Source organism: Siphateles boraxobius, unplaced genomic scaffold (assembly GCF_051911475.1).
Source record: "Siphateles boraxobius isolate OS27281-9 unplaced genomic scaffold, OSU_SipBor_1 35, whole genome shotgun sequence".
In the NCBI taxonomy this organism is placed as follows: Eukaryota; Metazoa; Chordata; class Actinopteri; order Cypriniformes; family Leuciscidae; genus Siphateles; species Siphateles boraxobius.
In genome coordinates this window covers 3242945-3248944 of record NW_027508975.1, presented here as the reverse complement: position 1 = coordinate 3248944, position 6000 = coordinate 3242945, and positions in this window count along the sequence as shown.

The window sequence follows — 6000 nt, the reverse complement described above, 5'->3', positions numbered from 1 at the left end:
TTCATATTGATCATGTTGCTATTCAGATTTTACGACATTTCTCAAATTGGCATGTGGGTTTTTACTAGTTCACAAAACAAAAATGTCAAGATCCTTCCAAGTATTGCATTCTTATAGTGATTGAATACTCAAGGATGGGCTTTGATGATTTCCTTTCCTGTTTGGAGAGATAACGTTGTCTGCCATTATAGCATCCGATGGGAATGTCTTTAAAATGCTCCCCGATTGCATTGCTGAACTCTGTCTTAAATAAGGTGACTATTGTATTAGCACAGTCTCTAATCTCTGCTTTTCCTAATTTGTTCAAATTCCAAGGCGCCTGAAACCAAATAAAAGCAAAGAACAAGAATACATACGTTTGTGTGATTACTTCTCAACTGGACTTAGTGACATATAGCCCGGAGTTGACTGTAAAATATTGCTTCAATTGATCTATGAAATAATCGAAACGAAACTCATCTATGGTTAATTAGCATGAATCAATGACCACTGACATTTACCATCACCTCCACTTTAATCTGGACAAGATTGACCTCCTCCTCTTCCCCGCTGCCAAGACCTCCCTCACAAAATCTCTCTTTATCTCAGTTTAGGTCACAGAGTCATTGCTTAATGCCTGCTATCATCAGATGTGTTGAAATGCCGGCTGCCATTCTAAATAGAGTCACATTAAGAAAACTGCCCGATCTTTCATTGCTTAATGTTCATGATTAAAAGAAGATGCGACCCTCAAGTTACTCTACTCGTCTTCTTATACAGGCCCTATTCTACTTCAGCAGCAACAGCCTGCATTTATAGGTTTAGTGTAAGAAAAAAAAAAGCATTTTATTTGCTGTTTTTGTGGGGTTTAAATTAGTTCCTGAGACAGCTATAAATAATTTTATTACGCAATATTTGTTTTTGTTTGGCAGTAAAAATATATCATTATTAAAACTAGATACATTTACTTGAGGAGCAAAATTTAGGAAATTAAGACTCGTTTTAGACTTCTCTCGTTCTGTAGCTACTATTTCCTTCCCCTTGTTTTAATTTTTGGCTTCGATTTGACTAAGGGCACGTGTACATGTCAACGATGTAATAAAAACAGAAACGGTTTTCCTTTGTGTTTTTCACATACAGAAGACAACATTGTCAAAATGATCCTCTTCACACAAAAACGATTAAGAACGCTGTATTATTCCTGCCACGCCAGTAGTTGGCGATGTCACCTTGTAAAGAAACACTATGCACCTAAACTGAACATATGCGCATGATGTCAGTTTTCACAGATTCACGTTTTTGTAGTTTACACGGTGATGATTGCTCGATTTTTTAAAACTTTCACTTTGAAACCTGTTTTCAAGAATTTGTGTTTTCAGCCCCCCTTATCACCGTAGTCATGTAAATGAACAGCCAAAACACATTAAAAAAATTCTGTTTTAGTTGAAAATGGTGTTGTGTAAACGTCCCCTAAAACAAGGCAACAAATTAATAATTCGTGGGAACAAATGATTAAAACGAGAAAATGAATAAATGGGAACAAAGGGGTTGTTTACTACACAACTTGGTTGCTGTTCCCTTACATAGTTGCAAACAGCTGATAGTCAAGTTAGGAACAAACAGCTGTGACATTAATCAGCTCTCAGAAAATCGCCATTTAACATGTGCCACTGTCTGGGAGCTATAAATGAATTTAGAGTTGCTTAATTAAACTATCATAGGAATGTCTTTATTCAGTGAAAATGATAATGGTGAAAGTGGTTCAAGATGTCAAACCTCACAGAAAAATCATTTTTATTCAGATCCCAGGGCGATACACATTGCACATTGCTGTAGGACATGGCAGATCTACAAATCAATTGCTTGGGAATAAATGGAGTCTTAAGCCAAGCTTGGGGAACAGCTAAAGGGATGATCCTCCGGTCTTTCAGTGCATCTTTAATCATTTCAGTGCATTAATACTCAGAGTAAGTTGGCACAAAAGAGTCCCATCTTTAAAACATTTTTTTTAATACTAATTTCCTCATCCATATTTCTTTTGCCTGCTCTCACATGAGTCTTTCAGTCGCTTCTTTTAATAAATAACTGACTGACTGACTGGGCGATGTAATGTCACATGCTTTTGAACCTGCTCATACTCATACACACGGACAAAAGCTGCCGGCCCTTTTGCTGTTGCCATGGAAACCTCACCCTGCAAACCATTGCTGTCTCCACCCTAGAGATGTGTCTTGATGTGACACACCACGTGCTTTAGTCCTGCCAAAAGACCTATTAGGAGTAGATTTACCTCCCATATAGATTTTAATCTTAAAGGCAGAGGCTCATAATTTCCAAGATCTTGAATTGAAACAACAAATCATCATTTGCTCTGTGACTCATGCATTAATCGCACATTTATCTTTGCTTTACTGCCATTATTTTGTTGTGCTTTAAAAATTGCTTACAGTATTTGCAGAAATCAGCGTGTGTGTTTGTGCGTCTTCTCCTGTCTGCCAGGTCAACACTGTGTGTGATTGGAGTGTTGTTCAAGCCTGTTCAGCCACAATGCTGTTGTTGAATGACGCACAAGTTGTTCCTGCAGCTGTGAGGTCTTTGTGAGATCAAGATGCAACATCAAGCCAATATAATGTGTAATAAAGAAGGCGCATATAATGGGCCCTGTTCAGTGGCTCTGATTACACATGTAAAGGGATGTTTTAGGGCTCACTTTGATTGACTGTGTGATGGAAATCACCTTGAACCATTCAGAGACTTCTGATGTTCACAGTGAGTCTGATTCAAGGCAACAGAGCACACACACACACACACACACACACACACACACACACACACACACACACACACACACACACACACACACACACACACACACACACACACACACACACATATATATTTGCATATGCCTATATAAAATGTGTTTGTGTGTATGTATATATATATATATATATATATACACACACACACAAACATACACTCATGTGTGTATATATAAATATATACACACGTATCGATTTGACAGCACTTAATATATATACAATACACGCATATATTATCAATTTGACAGCACTAATATATATATATATATATACTCAACACATTCAAGTATACTATAGTGTTCTGCTTTATTACTTTTTTACAGTCATTGAGACATTGAGGAAGAGCGAAGGAATAGCTTCCTTTGGAAATCAAGTACCTTTTTAAAAAGAGAGAGAGAGAGATTGAGAGATATTGTTTAAAATTTTATAAGAGTGCAATTGTATTTATTGATATATATCAAACTTAAACCATGCCAGTGTCACAGTGTGCTATTTTCTGCAGTATTCTGACTGTTGACTAGAACGTCCTCTGAACTGACTTGTATTGCAGTGAATACGTGAGCAGATCTGCATTGCAGTTGTCACCGTCTTCCTGGAGTTCTGTTTCAAACGGCCTACGGTTTAAGACGGTATGCTAACGGTCAGGGAACGACATACGTACAGTCACTGACATGGAAAGATCAGTTCTGGCCCACAATAATAGCATTTTACATCGGAGACTCAACTCACATTTGATTTCTATAGAATTTATATTAATTGTATTAATTTATAAATAGTAATTACATATTAATTATGAATATATTAAATATTAATATTAATTAAATAAATATAATTATTCATTAAATAAATATAATTATTCATTAAATAAATAGTTATTATTATTATTAATAAACTATTTTATATTTCAGAGAGCTCATCGCAGTACATTACAGTATGTGTTTCCCTTCACCACAAATGATACAAACTGCAAATATATATGCAATAGCTACATTTGACTGTATTGTTGTATTTGATCGTCTGGTGTTGAAGTGATGAATGTTGCTGACTGTACAGTTACACTGACCCGATCAATAACAACACCTTTCTTCTGTTTCGCCGATTCTTGCGCTAAATTCACTCTGCTTATGCACGAGATCAAGGACGGGGCAGCCGTGACATTTGTCCAGTTAAAGGAGTAGTTCACTTTAAAAAAAACTTTCGCTGATAATTTACTCACCCCCATGTCATCACCCCCATGTGATTTTTGATGAAAACATTCCAGGAATTTTCTCCATATAATGGACTTCATTGGGTACCAAACGGTCCAAGTTCCAAATGACAGTTTCAGTGCAGCTTCAAATGGCTTTAAACGACAACAGACGATGAATAAGGGTCTTATCTAGCGAAACTATCGGTCATTTCAAAAATTAATAAAAGAGTTTAATTTTTACAAGCACAAATGCTCGCCTTGCTCTGTTCTGTGATGCGCGTTCGTGACGGCACGTAATACGCAATTAAGTTGAAAAGGTCACGCTTGACGTAAGAGGAAGTACCGAGTCTGTGTTTACAAATGTATACTTTTAGCCTTTTTAATATTAAAACACCCAGGATCCACCCAATGGGCATTTTAAACGGTAAACTGACACAAAGACATTTGAATATGTGTATGTGGTCCTCCTTCCTCACATTTGTAAACACTGAAGCGTGACCTTTTCAATGTAATTGCGTATTACGTGCCGTCACGAACGTGCATCACAGAACAGAGCAAGGCGAGCATTTGTGCTCATAAAACTTAAACTTTTTTATTTATTTTTGAATTGACCTATCGTTTCGCAAGATAAGACCCTTATGCATCGTCTGGTGTCGTTTAAAGCTGCACTGAAACTGTCATTTGGAACTTGGACCGTTTGGTACCCAATGAAGTCCATTATATGGAGAAAAATCCTAGAATGTTTTCATCAAAAACCTTAATTTCTTTTCGACTGAAGAAAGAAAGACATGGACATCTTGGATGACATGGGGGTGGAGTAAATTATCAGCAAAAGTTTTTTTTAAAGTGAACTAATCCTTTAAATTAGCAATTAAACGCTGCTTGGATTCTATATTGAAAATACATTCTGTTATTATTATCAAGTAGCATTACGAAACAAACCTGAATTTGTTAAACATTTATCACATTTTATTTTCCATTTGCCAAAATTGTAACACTTTACAATAATGTCTTATTTGTTAAAATTCTGTATTAACTAAAATAAACTAACAGTGAGAAATATGTTTGACATTTACATTTATTCATTTAGCAGACGCTTTTATCCAAAGCGACTTACAAATGAGAACAATAGAAGCAGTTAAACTAACAATAGGACAACAATATGCAAGTGCTATGACCCTTCCCAGTTTAATCTAACGCACTACGTGTAATTTTATTTATTTTATTTTTATAAATAGAATTGAAGAGGAAGTGTTATTATTACTGGATCAAGTGCTGCCGAAACACTACGTGTTTCTTGAAAATAGCGACGGACTCAGCCGCTCTGGTTGAGTTATAGCCAGATCATTCCACCAGCAGGGATTAGTCAAGGTGAAAAATAAAATAAAGGCTTTTATCCACATATAAACGTTGATCAGTGAATAAAAATAGAAGCTCAACTGAACCTGCTTGACACGAGAGAACAAACCTCATTGGTTCTTGCAGAAGCTCAAACGTGATGCGTAACAGGAGAATGAACCTCATTGGTTCACACACATCAAGTGAACATGCTTGAGCTTCTGTTTACAACAACTGATGTGTGAGTTGATGAAAGTTGGTCAATAAAAGCCTAAATTCAATCTGTTCATCGTATAAAGTGATCGAGTCTCTTCAGAACATTTCATATGGATTAGGTTTACGATCGCTTTATGAACTTTTTGAAGCTTCTGTGGTAGTTGCGTAGCTGTCAATGGAAGGACAGAAATCTCCCAGATTTCATCAAAAAGATCTTCATTTGTGTTCTGGAGATGAACAAAAGTTTTACGGGTTTGGAATGACATGAGGGTGAATAATTAACGACAGAATATTTTTTTTCCTATCCCTCTAACTAATGTAGTTAAGTAGGCTACTAAAACCTTACTGTGAAGTGTTACCAGTAAAATGGTAGGGTACTAAACAATTTCATCCCACTGGAGATGTCTTTGATTTTTTTGGCAGTATTACTAGAATGGAAACCTCAGGTCAGGTAAT